The sequence below is a fragment of the Amphibalanus amphitrite genome, unplaced genomic scaffold (assembly GCF_019059575.1).
Source record: "Amphibalanus amphitrite isolate SeventyFive unplaced genomic scaffold, NRLGWU_Aamphi_draft 000416F_arrow, whole genome shotgun sequence".
Taxonomy (NCBI): Eukaryota; Metazoa; Arthropoda; class Thecostraca; order Balanomorpha; family Balanidae; genus Amphibalanus; species Amphibalanus amphitrite.
This window is the reverse complement of record NW_024881910.1, coordinates 74,867-95,931: the sequence shown is the minus strand read 5'-3', so window position 1 is coordinate 95,931 and position 21,065 is coordinate 74,867. Positions and strand designations below refer to the sequence as shown.

The 21,065-nt window shown below is 49.1% G+C and overlaps 2 long non-coding RNA genes across 3 annotated transcripts; one reads left to right on the top strand and one right to left on the bottom strand.

Annotated features, from left to right (window-relative positions):
* Window positions 1-970: 970 nt before the first annotated feature.
* On the bottom strand, window positions 971-4,926 carry LOC122390964. Its single transcript, XR_006258257.1, has 2 exons — window positions 4,633-4,926; window positions 971-2,826 (listed from the first exon to the last, which is right to left on the bottom strand). It is a non-coding gene; the product is annotated as an uncharacterized LOC122390964 (long non-coding RNA).
* A 5,703-nt stretch (window positions 4,927-10,629) lies between these two features.
* LOC122390963 lies at window positions 10,630-15,619 on the top strand. Of its 2 annotated transcripts, XR_006258256.1 has the most exons (4): window positions 10,946-11,944; window positions 12,389-12,519; window positions 13,099-14,068; window positions 14,784-15,619. It is a non-coding gene; the product is annotated as an uncharacterized LOC122390963 (long non-coding RNA). The 2 variants fall into 2 exon arrangements; XR_006258255.1 differs by having other exon boundaries at window positions 10,630-11,944; window positions 12,389-14,068.
* The last annotated feature ends 5,446 nt before the right edge of the window (window positions 15,620-21,065 follow it).

Genomic DNA, 21,065 nt, shown 5'->3' with positions numbered 1-21,065 from the left:
TTTCTTTTTTAACATTAGATCGACCGTCGAACCCAGTCGTTCTAGCATTGGTGAAGACCCTCACCTGCATTGCTCAAGATTGGTGAAGGATCCTTCACCAATCTAAAACTTTGGTGAAAGGTATCCTTCACCAAAGAGATACGTTGCTACACCTATGGCTCGCTCCGTAATAAAAAGAGCTTGCTTTATTATCACGCGCACCGACGGGGGGCGGATATCCGCCCCCCCCCTAAGGTTTTTCGTGGATAGCGGGAAAACCGCGGCCAGGGCTGTTAAAAGTGCAAATTGCGTCCCCGACCAAAAAATGAGAGCGAAGAATGACCCCGACCTCTTTACGATTCATGTATGCAGGCTGCATGCAACTACGATGCGCGTTTCCTTAGGTTTCATTTCTATATTATTTTTTTACGAGCAGTCATATGTACTAAATTGCTTATCAGACTTGCGCTTCGAAATTTCCAGTTTGTTAAAGGTATTATCAGGGTTTTTTTCCAAAATTTCGGACTTACTCAGTGAAACGTGTAGAAGAAGGTGACTGAAGCCCCAATCCAAAGTCATTCGTCTCAAAATTGCCTAATTTTCCAATGGTGGGCCTCCAAAGTTTTCGCGGCTGCCAGCCGCGTAAACTTGCGAGTACTTGGTGGTCCATCTCTAAACGCCCATAGGGTTTACACTAGCGGAGACTTTTCTAAATATTTCTAGGGAAAATATAATGGATCTAGGGAAAATATAATGGATCTAGGGAAAATATAATGGATTACATCATAGATATAAAGACTAGATAGGGCACCCCCATGTCGGGAGCGACTCGCGAATACGTAGCAGCGGCCGCCATGTTGGTGAGGGCGAGAATCTGCGGCGCTGTGTAAACACTATGGGAGGAGGGGGGTGTTTGGGACAGATTTTGTGGTATTTTTCGACCGAAAAGTGTTAATCTTTTTTACCTATGGCATTCTTTGGAATGAGTAGATTGTGAAACAAGGGCAGAAACATGTGTATTTATAGTAATGTAATTACATCAGCCCTAGACATATAGCCCTGAAGACGCTGATAAAGGATATGCGGCACCGAAGGTAGATGCAATTGGCATGCTAATTTAAGATTAAATTCGTTTCCCATTATGGCTACCATACTTTATATCTATGTATGCAGTATGCAATGGACAATGATCGACAATAAGTGCAATTTTAGCCCTCACCCGTTCGTAGTTTGTCAGCGTCTTACGAGTGGGGGAAGCCAGGGTGAACGGAGTGAACTCCAGCCGTTCGCCCCTCGACGGAGCAAGAACGGAAAAAAATAGGTATGCTGTCCGCGATGTGAGTAAACCAGTGATACCAAATTTCAGGGTACTAGGTCAACGGGTGAACTCAGAGGTCAGGTCAAACACTGGAAATCGAACCAGTAAAGTCACTGGAGTTTGAGATCTTTCGCTATAAAATCGACCAAAACGCGTGAACTGTCGGCGAAATGGGTTACATCATTCCCAATCAACCTCATCTCGAAATCTAGCGAACCGGGTCACATAAGGTCATACGAGGTCAGCGACCTTAGATGACCTCGGATGGCCTTGACACATGGCGGGTCATGTGAAGTGTATTTATGGGCGCCGATCTCGAATCCCGTGTCAATCTTACTTTAAAAAATGATTTGCGGGCACAAATCCGCAAACATAATTAAGGATTACGAATAAAATGGCCAAGATGCTCCGAAAACTGCCCATATGAAGCGCAGCCTTGACCTCGAGGCAAATGCACGTTATCTAGACATCAACACTAAAAAAACGCATGTAAAATGCATAAACATGCACTAGAAGGCAAGGAAATTCACCCGGATGCGGTAAATCGCAAAATCCGCTTATTTTAGCCGAACATGACCTGACCCGAGCTCCGACGACCCATTCCTCACTTTGAATCAATCCGCGCCCCCTACAGGCACCGACATCGCCCTTGCAGACAGCACCGACGATAGTCGCACAGGCACGTGGCGAGCTAGTGTAACTGTAGCCGCGCCTTCAGCCACGAACACCAGTTTGTGCCGGATCAGCCAGCCACGGAGCAGAGACGGCCGGCAACGAATCGGCAATTAACAGTGCTACATATCGACACGGTCACAAGAGGCGAGGCGTTAACCCAGCGCCCACTGCATTGGTCGCCAGTGGACCCACTCAGTCACTAAGCAATCATCGACAAAATACGTCTTTTATCGGCCAGACATTGATCTGTTCATTAATATGAAGTGTCCATCCAAATCCACGCTATCCGCCACACAGCAGCTATCGACGGTAGATACCCACTCCAGCGGCAGCTTGGCCGCGACTCACTGACACCGGCTAGAGACAGCTGACCGCTGAAATCACCAACACTTCGGCAGGGTATGAGCGGGTCTCAGTCAGATCCCAGGCATGTAACCCGTCCCCACCTTAGCTCATCTGGCAGAGATGATGAAGAGGTGGTAAAGCTGTGTCATGTCGTCCGGCTGGATGTCGCTCACCAGGGCCTCCTGACAGGTGCTACAGCTGACAGAGTCGAGCGCCTTCTTCACCACGAACCCTGCGATGTAGGTGACGATGTTGCCCACCAGACGACAGCCCAGGCTGGAAGTCGTGCTCCGTGATGATGTGGAGTGCCGTGGCACCGTTGTCTGAGGTGGTGGAGGCCGAGGTAGTAAGGCTGGCTCCCCGTCCGCTGGTCGTGTGACCGACTGCCAGGATGCTGGTCGGGTCGAGGGCTGCCACTTTCCCTGTGCTGCCGGGCCGGACGCCGCAGCGGTGGAGCAGGTGCCGGAATATCCCGCAGAACTGTGCGGCACTGGGGTTGTTCCAGCCACCTGGAAGGTTCGATTAGTATCAATAAAATATGGTTAATAGTGTTTAGTGTTAACATACGCCAGGCACAAGTGTTGTATTTGTTGTTAACACATTGTTGACACATACGCACACGCACACACACACACGCACACACACACACACACATGTTGGCAATGGTAAAGCAGTCTCCGGGCATTTGGTAATAATTTTTTGCACTTATTCTGGTTTTAGTGACTGATGGGCCTTTACCCACGCATGACTGGAGGGTGGGGCTCTACAGAGCCCCTCTCCTGTTTTCTGCAATAAAATATTTACATTTATATATTGAAAAAATTAAAATATATATTTGTTGCAATATTTCTAAACCACTAGACGTGTCAATATGAAACTTGCAGTACCTTCGGCTGCATCAATCTGAAACATTTTATAGAAATAAAAATTGTGTAGCTACCATAGGTCGGCCGTAAATGACGTCAGAGTGATCAGTGAAGTCATATTCTGCCAATTTTGATGCAAGAAATTGAACTACAGCAATCGCTCTCGGTGACAGATAACCTGTAACAATATAAAAAATCAAGAGTCTGTAGCTTTTACTTGCCAATGCAGGGTGATCTCTTGACTCTTGAGCCTCATCCCTGGTTTGTCAGCAATCAAATCCTGCACATCTATTTGACATCTTGATTCTTGAGAGACTGAGAGGCAAATTTCAATTTCAAAAGATACCAGTCTTTAAAGCTGAAACATATTAACAGTTAGTCAGATCAAAACAAGGCCTGTAGCATACAAGTGTAGGATACTGGATTTGCACACAGTACACACTACAAAATACACATAGCAAACAGTGAGATTACAGTCATGGAAAAGCATCAGGTTTTTTAAAATAATAGTTTAACACAGGCTTAAATACAAGAATTTAAATGAGCTTCAAAAAAATGAGAAGTGGAGTGAAGTACCTAACAAATAAGGGTATCCATAAATCTGGTGCCACCGTCGGCACATATAAGGTTGGTAGGTTGTAGGTGGGTAGGTTGTAGGTATGGAGGTTGTATGTAGGTTGAGGTTTGTAGGTTGTAGGTTAGTTAGGTTAGTAGGTAAGGTTAGGTCAAGTAAGATTATGATTTTTATCTTCCTTGGACTTCATATTTACTTGTTAGCACTTAGCATTGATGGTAACGCCAGATTTACTAATACCCTATTTACTGATACTGATAACAGGTGAGCCAAAAGAGCATGAAGTGTAGTTTAAGCTTTACAATGTGAAAACTAATTAGGTAATGACAATCTGAGTTTAGGTGCTCCAACTAACACACATTATTACGTCACCCCTGTGCTGTTCATTATTGGGATCAAATGTGCGACACGGTTCACTGGTGCAGATATCACGACGCCTGGCATTTTCACTATCTATCAGCTCTGGTTGAGGGTGAGCGTGGTATGCCACTGCACTCTGAACCCAGAGCGGATAAGAGCCCCCGAGGCATCTGGCATAGTGCATGGATTTTTCGTTTGGCACTGAACTACTATTTAATACTAACTGATGACATTAAGTAAAGTACTTATTTAAAACCTATAATCATAAAACCTTCTTACTTCATAAATATTGTCCATTGAAGGCAACAGTAGAAAGTGAGCAGGCAAAGCAAGTGTAGGTAATGAGTCTGCTTTCCGCTGCCAATGTTCTGGTACCTATCTAGGTAAGCTTTCTTTGTGAAAAATCATATGACTGATGCTCTATCCATGCAAGAATAATTAAAGGATTGTGGTGTGCACAAAAAAAAACATGGGAACTGAATTAAATCTAAAACAGGCATGCCAAGCAAATCTACCTTTGGTGCCGCCTATTCTTCATCAGCGTCAACAGTGCAACATGTCTAAGGCTAACGTAGCCAAATTACAATAGATAAGCATATTTCAGCACTTGTTCCACAATCTACACATTCCAAAGAATGCCGTGAGCAAAAAAGATTAGCACTTTTCGGTCGAAAAATACCACAAAATCAGTCTCAAATACCCCCCTCCTCCCGTAGTGTTTACACAGCGCCGCAGATTCCCGCCCTCACAAACATGGCGGCCAGTCGCACGCACTAAAACACTGCCAATGTCCCATCTAGTCTTTTATATCTATGGATTACATGCTCCATTATATTTTCCCAAGACAAAATAGGGAAATATAGCATAGGTCCGTAACACAACGAACACAACCTTCTTCTCATTCTTCTCAGCTTCTCATTCCAGATATCCTGTGGGTTATCAAAATAATTCAAATTGAAAAATTGTGTTGTGTGCGTTCAAACTAAGCTCATCCCGAGTGTAATTCAAGAATGTCTTAGTTCAAGTAATTAAACTTGAAAGTGATATAGCTCAAGCAATGAAGAAGCTTGGATGGAACTAGTGTTGAATCAAAGTTACCTATCATTTTTAATGCTAAGTGCTGAACGTTACCAATAATTCGAGACATCCGTTGTAAGATGTATGACGCAGATCAACTTGGATCAAGTGAAGAAAATAGATTTCAGATGAAATAATGTCAATGTTCAAGGCTGAGCGACTGGCAGATTTCGGAGTGAGAACGAGTGGCCTTGAGACATTCTGTTTCTGTAGGTACTCAAAATAAATAAATTATCATGTTGTGTGCTTTGAGGTTAAGTGTTATCAGTGGTGCTTCATGGTTGTGCTTTGTTGTTGGTGTATAGGCATGTTTTGAGCACATTGCAGCATGATATTGGTGGTGTGTAAAGCAACTGATCTCCGCAGACTTTGCACTTACTTGCAAAGCCTGCGGACTGACTTTGCAGACTTTGGCTGACAATGAGCAATGCATTGCTGTAAATGCTGACTGATATCATTTATTCTGTGTTTGTAGCACAAAGTACAGAAGTGGCACATACATTGTTACTTTGAAAACCTGATGTGAATTTTGATGTAGAAAATTGGTGGCTGACGTTGAGTCCTGACGTATTGTGAGTAGTGTACATCTGGTGCATTGAGCGCAGACTTGAGACCAGTGACGTTTGTATCAGTAGACTGTGTTTGAGTCTACTTATATGGGTAGTCATAAAGCAGGCGTCACACTTCTTTTTGCAACCAAGGAGATGCGCTATACCCAGAGATGCTTTCTCACCAAACCTTACCAAACCAAACCTAACCTACAGCGCCTCTCTTCGTTCGTTCATGGTTGCAAAAAAACAAGTGTGACGCCTGCTATACTACTACCCTTATATGGCCTTGGTTTGAGTGTGGTGACTGAGTAAGCTGGTGTGTATAGCCATGCAATAAGTGTTTTGAAATATATTTTTGGGACAGTATTGAAATGGTGTGTTTTGGCCATCTGGCATGGATGATGGAAAGTCACTAACTCAACTTCAGGAACGCTTCTTCATTATGCTCATCTAAAGCACAATGATCTATTTTCTCTTCGCAAGGATTGATTCCTAATTCACTGTCAATTATAACCTGGGCCAGAAGGTTTCGCTGAGCCACAGGGTTCATACAGATTCATCCACAGTGCTCAGCAGTGTATGTTTTCAGATTTCAACAGACTGTATTTTTTTCTGTATGTACATATGCATCATGCAAGGGTACAACAGATGCGGTATTTGGTAAGCAGTTGGCAGCAAGGTGGTGTTTGTACTTATTGGCAGAACTAGTTGAGCAGGACTAAAACTATCCTAGTTTCTCTCCAGTTTACTCAGATCCGTCTCAACACATTGAACATATTGAAAGCGTTCATCCATGAAATGTCTGCATGTATACTCATTTCCGAGAAGGCACGCTCGTCGCTCATCCACTGCCGAGCAGGCACGTGCGTGCCCATCGCCGGCGCGCATTAGCGCGCGTCCATGGCTGGGGCGCACGCGCGCGGCCATGGCCGGCATGCACGCGCGCGCGCCCATCGTCGGCACGCAAGCGCGCGCCGCGTCCTTACCCGGCGAGCACGCCGCGTCCGTACCCGGCGCGCACCCGCGCGCGTCCACAGCCGGGGCGCACCCAAGCGAGTTCGTACCCGGCACGTACCGGCGCGCACCCGCGCGCGTCCGTACCCGGCCCGCACCCGCGCGCGTCCACTGCCGGCACTGACAGACCCTGACAGACGGGCGTGCTGCCGTCGGCGGTCCTGACAGATGAGCGGCGGGCCCGGCTCCCGCAGCTCCGGCAGCGGGCGGCAGCCATGGTCGGCATACACGCGCGCGCGCCCATCGTCGGCACGCAAGCGCGCGCGCGTCCATAGCCGGCGCGCACCCGTACCTGGCGCGCACCCGCGCGCGTCCGTACCCGGCCCGCACCCGCGCGCGTCCACTGCCGGCACTGACAGACCCTGACAGACGGGCGTGCTGCCGTCGGCGGTCCTGACAGATGAGCGGCGGGCCCGGCTCCCGCAGCTCCGGCAGCGGGCGGCAGCTCCGGTGACTGTTCCGGCAGCTCCGGCAGCGAGCGGCGTCTCCGGCAGCGCTCAGCAGCGGCGCCAAGCAGCATCAGCGGCTGAGCCAACAGGCGGCCGCGGAGGCACGCCCCCCCCCCCCTTTGCACATTGTTCGTCCATGGAGATGTCTGCAAGCACGCCCATTGTTGAGAAGGCACGTGCATCCATGGCTGAGCACTGAGCAGGCACGTGCGACCCCTTTGCACATTGTTCATCCATACATATCAATATAATTTACCTTATGATTAGTGTGAGTCTTACAAAATCTTAAACTCAGAAATACCACAAGGCAGGCTGCCTGGGTGAGTTGCTAATATGAACATAATAAACATTATACATTAGTGCAGTACCTATAAGCATCCATGCTGTGTGAAGGACTTGGCCCTCACGTTCATTCGTTTGGTGATTGCACATGGTGGCATGTGTACCAATTGTTCTCCCTAACCCTTCTTACAACTTTGACTAGCAAGTAGAAGCTGGCAAAATGCAAGGAGCTTACAAAGCATGCCTATATGTAGATAACTGAGGATGATTCTCTCAATTGAAGCATGATCTGCACTCAGCAGCTTCTTCTGTTCTGTTCCACAAACTAAAACTGAAATGCCTCAATTTTCCTCAAAATATATTCATTTATCACTCATAAACAACAAAAATATACATTAAGTAGGTACCAGGGCAATAAAAAACATACAAGTTACATATTTTTTCATGTACCGTCCTTTCACAGCAGCAATGTGTAGAAACGCACCAAGACGTTCACGGAGAGCCCACCCATAACAAACTATAGTTGAAGCCGGGGCTCTGCTGCAGCAGCAGGGGAGACGTACACGACACAGAGGTCATGTCACAACATCATGTTGTACAACCTGTTGTTCGAAAAAAAACAGATCAACATAGATCTTGAAAAACTGTAGGTAGCGCTTTCTTCAGTCACTTAGGTAAGCTTTCTCGCAAGACGTTACATTAGATTGACCACTCTTGACAAAATAATCAGATTGAAACTTAGCTCTTGTGCCTGATGCACTTACATTTCAATTTATTGAAATAAAACACTCAAATTTACCCTTGAAAATTGTTGACATTTAAATGATATTAATCAAGATTTGATGATCAGCAAACAAGCTCAAGCTATTCAAATCACACCCAAATCAAAATAATAACTTCGGCAATGTTGATAACTCTTGCTGTCTTATTGAAAAGCAAATCTTCAATTTGTTCATATCCAAATTCAATGCCAAGCACTGAAATCTTGTTGCAAGGCCCTAAAAACAACAGACAAAAACAAAACAGACAAGGCCCGTCTTGTGGAAATCGACAGTGCGGTGCGGCGGCCTTGGCGAAATTTCCCAAGGCTGCTCTTTGTTTACATTTTAGTGATGGGCCAACTTGGCCGCCCAAGTACTTGTTTTGCGTGAGTAAGTACAATTTTGTCAATTTTGAAACGGCTATATCTCGCAAATTTTGGTACCGATTTACATTTTATGCATATATTTAGAATCGGCAGAGTCTGGGGAGTTCATTGATTGGAAATTTATGCCGATTCCTTTCAATTTTTAAACCCTGATAATCCCTTTAAAACATCAAATGACTATAATTTTTCCGTTCCTGTTGCCAGACTGGAAAAAAATACACGTGATGCCGAATATGTCCGGCGTGGTGGCGGGGATTGCGCCGAAAATTTCAGCTCCGGCGTAACTTCGCATGCGTCGAATTCAGCGCATGGCGGCCGCTAAGTTTTCGGAGCAGGGCGGCCGCAGAATTTTTTTCGGCGAATGGCGGTCACCGAATTTTTCGCCACGCTTGTCAGTCTAGCAGCAGATTCACCTGCGGGCGGCTCTGGAGAGGGTTTGGGATGGGACGTCCCCCGCCTCGGTCGTCGTGTGCTTCGACTTGCGAGCCGCCCTGAGTCTATTCAGGGGAGGAGCTTCCGCCCAGGTGAGGCCTCCACCCTCGGCGCGGAGATAGGCATGGAAGACCTTGTTAAACATGGCCGAGCGTCATGAAGTAATCCTGCAGTGGGTTCCAGGCTCCTGCCCACTGCAGGATCGAGGGGAATGAGAGCACGAACGACGTGGCGAAACAAGCGGTCGCCCCGCCCTCGGACGCCCGCTCGCTACCCGGGCGGTTCATTGTGCGGCCTTGTTGTTGTTGTTGTTGTTCCCTCCAGACGCGTTACCGCGGTGTAGCCGTGCGGCTCTGGAGGTCCCTCACGGCGGCCGCCAGGGCCGCCACCTCTCCGTCGTCGCGGACGTCTTCCGGGCTCGGAAAAATCGTCCCGTACCTCCGGAGACGCCAGCCCATGAGGGCCGGGCACCGGAAGAAGAGGTGCCGGGGCGTGTCGGCCTCCTCCCGGCACACGGTGCACCGGCCCGCCGCACAGTCAGGGCACAGTCAGGGCACTGGCGGCAATCTTCGGAAGAGTTCCGTCCGATCCGGTGGAGGTATTGGCGGGAGCCCGACCAGTGGCCCGCGCGAAGTTGATGGACGTCGACGGCCGACAATCTGTCCCCCGTCGCGACCGGTAGCGGCAGCCGGTTCCCCATCAGGGTCCGGTACCAGCCCTCCGGCCAGACGGCGGTGGTACGGTCGCGGGCCATTCTGACGGCCGCACGGTGGGCGGTAGCGACGTCCACCGGGACCGCCGCCTGGGGGAGCGCGGCCGCCTCCTTGGCGATCTGGTCGCCGCGCTCGTTACCGTCGACGCCGCAATGGGACGGCACCCACTGCAGGTGGATCCGGCGGGACGGACCGGCCAGGGCCGCTAGTTCGGTCCAGATGGCGGCTCCTAGCAGGGTCTTCTGGGACGCCGGGAGGCCTCGCGTCAATGGTGCAGCAACTGGTCCGAGTCACTATTCAAGCCACTCTTCGGGAGCACGCAGCAGTCCCTATCCTCTGAGAGGACCGGGGGGACGCCGGTTCGGTGCACCACATGAGGGCAGGCCACTGGGGCCGCTCGCTCCTGTACGTGCACCAAATCGGCCGTCTCCCCTCCGCGGCAGGCCAACAGTGCCTGGACAAGCGGTGCCCCGCGGCGCTCTGCGCCGTGTGCCGAGAAGAGTTTTATGTCCTGGAGCACGTGCTGCTCCGCTGCCCGGCCCTCGCTGGCACCCGCCAGTCTCGAACACACCGCTCCACCTATTTTTGTGACCCCGCAACTTCCGGCCCGGCCCTTGCCGTGCCACGTGGAAAGTCATGGGTGTCAATGTTGATCCGCTCAAGTGATGTATTTTTAGGCTTGTTTAGAGCCTGGAGGCTTATTTTTAGAGATCTCCGCAGCCGCTAGGTCGATCAATTCACGGTCATTTATGTCATTATGTCAGGTAGTTGCATCCCTTCTACCAAAACCCTATCGGAATACTCTCGATGCATCTAATTGCCATTTATGTCATTATGTCAGGTAGTTGCATCCCTTCTACCAAAACCCTATCGGAATACTCTCGATGCATCTAATTGCTCTCCTCGGTCCTCCGACGGCTAAGCCCTCAGAAACCATCAGAGGCCATCTCGAGGACCTCGCCAGCCGTTTTAAGCCCTTATGCAGAACTGGGCCCTCGGAGAAGACCCTTAGAGGCCGGCACGGGGCCTTCAAAGGCCGGTATAGGCTTCTAGATGTTCCCTGGGTTCCATGAGGTCAGCAGGGGCCTCTTAAGGCCATCGTTCGTAGGGCCCTGAGGCCAGCGTGGGTTCACCTGTTCGTATGGGCCTTCAAAGGCCAGCATGAGACCTCAGAGGTCGGAGTGAGGCCTCTGAGGACGACATGGAGCCATCAGGGGCCAGAGCAGGTGTCATAACTCGAGTTGGGACCTCTTAAAGCTTAGGGCATCAGCTCTCAACCAGCAAAGGGCCCCTAAGAGATCGATATTGGCTCCGTTAGGGCGACCTGAGGCTCTTAGACCTATACTGACTGCTGAGGCTTAAAATGGACCAGCTTAGTCCTTAATGACCTAAGAACCCGTGAATCCTGTGAATGAAAGCCGACGTGAAGCCTCCAAAGACTGCGTGGGATCCTCAGAAATCGACCACTTGTAGCTCTTAGAGACCGGCGTAAGGGCACTGACAAGCGTGGCTCCTCAGTTACCACTGACCAGCATGGCCCCTAGCAGTGTGTGCAGAAGCCTGTAGACTGTAGAGCCTAGAGGTCACCAGAAATCTCACCAATGCTCACCATAAGTTTTTGACAGTAACTTTTGATGGAGACATGATGATGACAGTGTGATAAAAACATCTGCAATTTGCAATGCGTTCGGCTCAGCAAAGCAGATTTATTTTTATTTTATTTGCAGCAAAGCATGGGTTTTTCGGTCCTCTGGCCACTGTTGTCAAATCTTTTCTTTCACTGCTATCATACGCCTCGCCTCGTATTCAACGTAATACTGCCAACAGACCTCTCTTTTGTTGCTTCTGATATGGTTTCCTACATTGAGTGAAGGAAATTTGCGCTCATTAACTTTAACGCTGTAGATACAAAAAGGAAATCTTCATCGAATTTCGAAGGGAAGCCGAACCTGAAGAATCGTCAAGCTTTGGTGTTCACTGTTCAGGGTGCCGAGTGGTATATACAGGTGCAAAAGTTCATCAAGAAATGGGGGGGAGTTAACATTGCTGCCCCCCCCCCCCACCTCCGAAAGTGGGGGGGGGGGCATGGCCCTCCGGTCGCCCCCTTTCCCCCTGTCCCCACGCCTATGTAAAACTCAGCTCCGGTTTGTGAGAACAGAAAGGTAAATGATCCAAAAAAGTGAAATATCAATGGAACTGCATGTTGTTTTTCATCAAAATTTTCAATTTATAGCACATTGAGTTGAAGAGACCGCTGACTGGTTCAGTCAGAGACTTGCTCATGTGATAAACTTTTGTCAAAGAGCCCAGCCGAGCCCAAGAGGCTGAAGCCCAGTTTCATAGTATTCAATTTCAGGCTAAGCAGAAACTCAGCTCATGCCCGGTACAAAGATTCCTACTCAGACTCAAGGTCAATGGTCATGTTTGAATTTTGATGGCATTTTCATGACAACATAGTGATGCAGGCCACATAAGCCATATTTCCATTTTTGACTGTTAAATGTTGATGACATTTCCATAACTGTATGGTGATGCCCGCCATATAGGTAAGTAATGCATCATCCCTTGGGATTTTGCTATTCTTTAACATTTTTTTCTCGTTGCAGGATGCGACCTCCAGAAAAAATGAACCTTCAGTGCACAAGGGATTCCAGAGAAAAACTGTTCGCGTGCGCTCATACAGGCGACGCCGTCGCCATCACCAACAGTCTCGCGCTCGGACGCCCATCGGATACAGGTGTGTCGGGTCTGGGGGGGGGGGGCTTGCTACGGACGAGGGAACTCGCACACAAGAACTGAAGAGAGGACGGCGGGAAGGTACAGGCCTGTGTGTGTGTGTGGGGGGGGGGTAGTTACAGGGAAAACGTTAGTGCACAGCAACCGCCGCTTCTTATGGTGCATCAAAGTAAATGCGTGGGAAACTGGTAAAATGTTATTGATTTACTCAAAATACTGATAATTGACCTGACCTGTGTGTTCTGGTGTTCAGATTAAGCTATAGAATGTCAAGGGTGACCTGGAGCTGGCCGAGCTGGCTACGGCCGTGGTCCCGAAGGTGGGCGCCGACGGGGAGGGTGACGCGCAGGTCCACCGCCAGTGACAGAAACGTCTAAAATTTGACCCAGTCCAATCCCCGTGTCAGGTCGGTATTTGACCCAGCCCCCACCCCTTGTCAGCTCGGTGTTCGACCCAGCCGTTCCTCCTGTGTCAGCTCAGTGTTTGACCCAGTACCCTGTCTCTTGTCAGATCGGTATTAAACCTAACTACTCCCCGTGTCAGCCTGTATTAACCCAGCTCCACCCCTGTGTGATGCCAGACGGAGGAGAGTGAGGCGCTGGACGAGCCTGTCTCTTGCCGTGCTGAAGACGCTGCGTCGGAAGACCGCCAGTTCCGGTTGGTGAATCTGGCTGCTCTGACTCCGTCCAGCTGGCCGACGGGCGAGTGCCTACACAGCAGCTCGCTGGCGCCGCCGTTGCGCGCGCGCGTCCAGACGGCAGTCGGCCCGCGGGCTAGCCTCGCAGCATCTGTAGTGGCCGTGCTGCGCGGAGGAATGCATCCGGGAGCTGCCGGATGAGGCCGTCTGGATCTGTTCGGACGGGCCGGCGGAGGATGGTTTGGCGGCGGTGGCTCCCTGCTCCGCTTACCAGATGGAGACGACTGGGTTATACGGGTTCCGGCGGGCCGCTTCTGCTCCAGTGCGCGCGCGGAGCCCACCGCGCCCCCGCCCCGGTCCAAGCCGCTACCAGATGGAGACGACTGGGACATATGGGTCCCGGCGGGCCGCTTCTGCTCCAGTGCGCGCGCGGAGCTCACGGCGCCCCCGCCCCGGTCCGAGTGCTACCAGGGAGAAGGCTGTTACACTTATCAGCGCTGGTCGGGCCACTGGGGATGATCGGGGCAGCATCTCCACCGGATTGAAAGAAGGCCAACGTCCGAGTGCGCCCAGTGCAGTCAGCAGTGACACCGAATGTCCAACAGGCCGCTGCCTGGTCTGCGGCGAAGCAGCAGCCAATTAGGCGCACGTGTTGCTGGAGTGTCCGTGCTTTTACGGCCTCCGGCTCCGTGCGCGGGGAAACATCGTCGGCGCGGCCCACGATGTCGAACGCGACAACATGGTGGCGATCGTGGTCGCCGGCTATGAGGCCCACAAGAGCCTTGTTTTGGCTACGGCGGCAGCTTTGGGGACACCACAACAGCTGACGGCGGCCGCGGCCCCAGAGATGCGCACCTGCGGGCAGGGCGGCCGCTGATCTACGTCTCAGCTGTGAGCTGATTATACTGAACAGGTGGGTACTAGGTGGGGGGGGGGGGGGGGGGGTACCGATGGAAGCTATGTACGTCATGGTCGCTCTGATATGGCTGTTGAACTGGCTTGGCTGATAGTGCATCTGCAGGGTCAGCGGGGAATTGGTCTCCCGAGCCTCGTATTGCAGTTGTGCGGCAATTATGTGCCGTACCATGAACCGCCAACGACGTGTTCTTGTTAATTTGTGATACTTTATAGTGTCTCGTACTACTAGCTTGGCCTTTTTCCGTGTCCGTGCTGTCAGTAATTATCTTTCCTAATATCAGCTACCTTTTGCATTAGCTCCTGTGGTGACTTACTCTCTGACATTCCCTTTTCGGCCTGTCGAGTAACCGCCTATGCGTTGAAAGCTCGGTGTTCGCCCAGCCCTCTCCCCGTGTTTGTTCGGTGTTTGACCCGGCCCCCTCCATCGTGTCAGGTCGGTATTAGACCTAACTACTCCCACGTGCCAGCTCGGTGTTCGATCTAACCTCTCTTCTGTGTCAGCCTGATGTCTTACCCAGACCCCTCCCCGTGTCAGATCGGTATTTGACCCAGCCCCCACCCCCTTGTCAGCTCGGTGTTCGATCCAGCCGTTCCTCCTGTGTCAGCTCAGTGTTTGACCCAGTACCCTGTCTCTTGCCAGATCGGTATTAAACCTAACTACTCCCCGTGTCAGCCTGTATTAACCCAGCCCCACCCCTGTGTGATGCCAGACGGAGGAGACTGAGGCGCTGGACAACGAGTCTGTCTCTGGCCGTACTGAAGACGCTGCGTCGGAAGACCGTCAGTTCTGGTTGGGAATCTGGCTGCTCTGACTTCGTCCAGCTGGCCGACGAGTGCGTGCCAAGACAGCCGCCGCCGCCGCCGCGCGCGCGCCAAGACGGCCGTCTACCGGCGCCGATGCCGCCACGCGCACGCTAGACGCCCGTCCACTGGTGCCACCGCCCCACGCGCGCGCACAGTCGGCAGCCGCCGCGTGTGCGTGCCCGCCCAGAATATGCGCTCTGCCGCCGTTGACTGCGGCTCGAGATTCATGTTCAAGGTTTAGGCATACACTCATGTTAATTGTCTACATTCATGAAGGTGCGTGGTGACAAAGATGCCTCGTCTGTGGCAGCGGATTTGCTTGTTCCGCCTCAACATGTGCAAAGTTGTTATGTAAACTGATGCGCTCGGCATTCGCCGTCCGCTCGCGCTGGTGGCGCGCGAACGAATGACCTGGCCCTGTTCATGCGGACCTGACGAGCGGCGGTATGACGCAATCACATAGGCGGATTACCTTTCACCGCGAAGAAAATCATTATCAGCTGGCTTAAAATTATGCAATTGTTTGCCCTCAGTTCGCCAGGTAATATCATTCTTTGATCATTCATGCTGACTTGCGTGGCTGATATTTGATTATATATAGTGTGAAGCGTTCCATTTTTTTTCTTATTTCAAAACTCATCTGTGTATCTTGCAACAATAATCAACCGAGTCTTTTATGTTCTGCATAATTTGGAAGCTGAGCGAGACTTAAGCAATACATTTGAATAATTCGAACAGTCGATAGTAAGTGTTTTCATGCCCATGTGATATGACCTCGTTTAACCCGCGCGGGGCTGGGGGGGGGGTAAATTTTACCCCCCCTCGCGAATTTTTGCGATATCTCAAAAACGGCGGCGCGCAGCGCCGCCAAACTTTCAGTACCTTTTCTTACATCAATTTGACACGTTCCCTGAAAATTTGAGCGAAATCCGTCGGAAAATTTTTGAGAAATTGACGTTTTAGTGACGTCATGTTCGTCATTTTCGCCTCAAAAACGGCAAAAGTTCAAACGCCGCTAACATCTTCATTTTTAAAGGAATCAAGACGTAACAAAAAAGGTTATATGTAATTTTACTTTGTCTATCAAATGGCTATCTCGGTTTTTTGAAAATTTTGGATTTTGGCCTAAATTTTTTCAAAAAACTGACTTTTTTGGGAAAATCATTATAAAATCCAAAATTTTGAGTCTATCGAAAAAACCGGAATATATGTCAGAGAAGTGGTATATGTGCACCTACATACCAAATTTTAGAAGAATCGGTTCAAAAATGTGGGAGTTATTCAAAATTTTATGACGTCACGACACACAAAATTTTTGAAAAATGACTTTTTTGGAAGTTCTAGACCTCGTACGGAAACAAAAATAGCACCATTCGATTCGCCGTGAAAAACTGCATCAGATAGACACCTTTTTAGGCCTTAACAACCAACTTCAAAATTTGACCTCACTTGACCTGACCTTGACCTGACCTCGACCTGAAATTCATCCAGAGGTGGTCCATATCACTTATTGAGTGTGCCTATTGAATTCTATGAGTAAAATGACCCATAAAACATGTGTCGCACATGCCCTTTTCTATATTTTGTTTTTTTGGTGACCTGACCTGACCTGACCTGACCTTGACCTTGAACTCTGAATGATATTGTATGCAACGAATATTGTCTTGGTAGCCTAAGAACACGTTTTGGGCGATCAGTCTCAGTCCATGACTCCATTCTTCGGCAACTACGGTGCAAGGCCGATACTGTAGAAACTTGCAATTTGTACCCTTGACCTGACCTTGACCTTGACCTCAAACTTAAAATTAAGTACATTTTTTAGTAGTTCGTGATGAGAGCTTTCGATTGGCGTTTGAATTTTCCAAATCGGACCGTTAGTTCGGGAGATAACAGGGGGGGTAAAATTTACCCCCCCCCCAGCCCCGCGCGTTCGGCTGGAGACCCCAGCCCCGCGCGGGTTAACTCTTTAGCAGCTACTTTCTTGCTCTTTGACGGGGTGATCGGTGCCGACAATTCACGCTTCACTCGAGTTCATCATTCCGAACAATCATCAGATCTCCACACATTTTTTTTATATAAAATTTGCACACACATTTTAGTGTTTATATGTTTTTGTATAGTGTGTAGGGAGGGGGAGGGGCTCTAAATAGCCCTCCTCGCTGTCAGGCGCGGTTTAACTAACGCTCGCCGGCCGAATGGTAGGGGGGGGGGGGAGCGCCGCGCCTTTTATATTTTTTTTACGATAGCTCGGGACACGCTGGAGATAGAGAGCTGGACCTTAGCATACCTGACATTTGATTCAACCCGAATCTTGTGACATCATCCGCATTTTCAGGTCAGGTCAAGTCAATGACCTACGACATAAGTGAGCATCTGCACGGTCCTAAAATGTCGCAACTTCGCAACGCTCTCAGTGTCAGAGGAGCTTTCAAAGGGAGATGAAACTTACAGTGCCTAATGGCTAATATCATCTAGAGGCCTCACACCTTGTACATCTCGGATTTTTCCTAAAGGTCACATGAGTTCAGGTTATTTATTAGGGCCGAAAAGGTGAGGGGGTCGTACCAACGGTATGTAGAAAAACAATAGGTCTGGCGAGGATTAAATTACGCGCATGACATACAATCTAATGGCGATAAAACACGAATAAAGGTGATACTAGAACGGGTTCATGCTTTCGAATCGAGTAAGCGAATAAAACCGTGCTTACATGGACTGTGTTAAGCTCCGCCCACAAGTCCATGGATATATGAAAATAACTCGTAGAGAAATTAGGCTCCGCCCACTGTCCATGCAAACACCCTTATCACATCTTTTTTTGGTCCATGTATGTCGGTCGAATTCTCTACCCTTAAACACGTCAATTTCGGCACAGAATCGGGCTAGTAACAAGCGGGCAACTTCGCTTGTTGTCATGTCAAGAGGGCATCGTCGAAAATTCAATGGCAACGGCGTGACACCGAAAAACGTGGACGTCCCTGTAAATACGGACTTTACTTCCGTCCATGCATATACGAATTTCGAGAATGGGTGACCGCTCCATTCCACTAGAAACGAGACCCATTGCTATTGCTTGACACGACTTAACGAAGCCAGTCTGAAACATCACCGTTGCCAAACTTGTAATGCATCGGACGAGTTGTTGAGCCTTACAGAGGTCAGTTGAGGTCACGGCGTATGGCGGCCACTGTTCGCACAGTGAAATGTCCCCCACGGCGCGACGGTCAGCGGGCTGCGACACCAACCGTTTCACACATACCTCGCTGCAGTTTCTGGCATAATTTGTTCCGACTGAGCGCTTCCACCGGACGTGAAAAGGGTTACATCGACCGCGCGTCGGGCGCCATTGTGACCCATCCTAATGCCGCGCGTACCGTGTGGTGCCGGCCATCCACGGACCAACGACTATTGACACATTATTCTGCAGAAGGACCGCCGCCAGTCACACCGTCCACTGCAACAGAGGACTCAAGACACCTTGCAACAAGTCCCGTTACATAACTAATTGGGGTGCCGCAAACAATAAAATGTCACTGTCGAAAAACAAAGTGAGTACATGGAGGCTGCTTGGTTGTTAAGCTATTGAATATTGATGTCTGATGGCCAATGGCCATGTAGAATTCAAACAGAAAGGTCGTAAGGTATATACGCATTTATGTGCTCAGAGTACACTCCAATGATTCCAACGTGATACAATACATTCCAAACAGACTTCACGGTATGAGCTTAGCAGACCAGAAAAGTTTCCTGCTCGATGAAAACACCGTGAGCATCCATATTCCATTTATTATCGAGGAGCTAAATCAGGGGATAGTGGCCAACTTCACAATGATATTCGTATCCGACATCAGCCCATCATTTGCTAATGTAGTTCACCATTTCCAAACTGTCAGGAATTTGCTGTTGTGCCCACACGATCAACGCTCACATTATCTACCAAAACTAACGAGATTTTTGTCTTACCAGCGCTATTAATAATAATGAGTTGATAGCGCAATTCGTCACCGTGCATCGTTCATGGGCTTATTACTATACTGCTGTTATTGCGAGCAGAGCAGGTACTCATTTATTCAGCAGCGCACACGATGAATTTATCTTGCATTCTGGCATTCGGGGAACCACTTACTACAAGGTTATCCGCCGCCGCAGCAAGGTGTGTTTTCTCCGTAATTCCTGCTCGCGCCTAATTGATTGGGTGGTCCTCGATGGTGAGCCAATGCCGGTGTCCTCTGATGAAATGCCAGCGCTCTCTCCCGGTAATAAAATTACTCTCGCCCGATACAGTGGCCGGTAAGCCAGTGGCGCGCGGTGGCACCGTCCAGCATCCCGCGGCCCCGCCCCTCCCCGCCTCTACCCTTCCGGATCCCATCCGCCCCCGGAAGCAGCGTCGCTTGTCCCGTTGTAACGAGGCTTTCATGTTTTTCATAAGCTTGGTCATATAAGACATGTTTACTTATGACAAGACATATATATTATATACCTCGATGCAATTGTTTCGAAGTTACTATAAGGCATATTCTATAATTGTTCTGAAATATGTATGTACTTACGTCAGTCACAAGCACTATCTTACATACCTACCTACATTTCAGTGGCTCACAATGTTTGCGCATCTGAATGCATAATAATGCGCTCGTATCGACTGTTCACAGTCCAAAGCACTGCGGCACGGATTCGAGAAGTCGGCCGAGCTCTTCCGTGCGGCGATTGTGGCGATATTCGCCGCGATGGTGACGATATCCGGTGCAGCGGTGGCGATATTCTCGCAGCCCTCAGTCGCGCGAACAGCGGCGAATGGTTACCGCCGCTGACGTGCGGTGGTTTATTTCTTCACTGGAAGTAGTGACATCGCACAGTAACACCGAGAGATCAGTGGGCAGTGGGACCGCAGATAAAGTAGAATCGACTTCGGCATTACAATGATGCAACTTTCGCTGGATTTTTTTTTTTTTTTTGTTATCCGAATCTATTGGTCTCAGTAAAAACTGAGAAGTCACTTAATCAGCTATTCCTTTGAAGGAATGCAAGGTCTCGGTTCATTTATGAGCTGTCGCATTCAAAGTTCAAACTATGATACGTTCTTTTCAAGATTATGGCTTTGTCTCTCAGATGACTTTGGTTTGATAATTTTTGACGACTTTTCGCTTTTTTATTAAATGTTGCGGGCTCACTTTGAAGTAATTGTAACGTTTCTTATACCTACCCATACAGGCTCTACATAGATGAGATAGACGCTGCTTATCAGTCATTCGCTTCTTTTGACACCTTGAAATGTGCTAAAAATTGTTACGATGTATTTTGCTGTGCCAATGGTATTGAGTGTATGATGTGTTTGGGTGCAAAGATATTAAAGAAAACACAGTGAAGCATAAACATTGCTTTATCTTAAAATCATCATGTTATTTAGGTGTTAACACTTCACACAAAACAGTAGATGACACGCAAAAATTCATTAAATTACGCGGTAACTTCCATGGCTCCCCTGCTGTGCCATCCGCGCCTATTCACTGTGTCTCGCATGGTGCGCGGTGTATTATCCACCGTGCGTCATTTGTCGGCACTGCGTATCATTTGTCGCCTCCTGTGGGGCTCGGTGTGTGTCGTTTGTCGCTGGTCGTGTCACGCGCGGATCGTCCGACACTGATGGATCGCCGCGGATCTCCGAGACCGAGGATCGGGCGGCTGTCCTCTGGAAAATCCCCACTGCGCACATCGCGTGAGGAATCACCCCGGGCAGCCGCCGTGGTTATAGACGTCCATGGCCAGACTGTGGTACCCGAGATGGGCTGCCTTGTTCCGCACTCCGCAGACATGTGATTGACGATGTGGATCAAATGAAATCGCTCCCGGTTTACCTTCAGTTGAGTGGCTGTCGGAATGAAATGAAACAAGTAGGTATCTCTCATTCATTACAATGGGCAAAATAATTTTGGGTCAAAGACGTTTGAATATCCCAATGGAGTAATCAGTATAATGTTATAGGCATACATATAAGCACTTTTAACCATTTTACTAAATAAAAGGCGTGATGCAGCTTGCCTATGTGTGATCAAAGTCGCGTTTAATTGATTTATGTCCAAGACTGTATAGCTTGAATATTGTCCTAATTAGTCATTAGTGACACTAAATAGTGATGAAATAAGGAAATAAACAACGAATGATTGATTACTAAATGTTAAAAACAAATA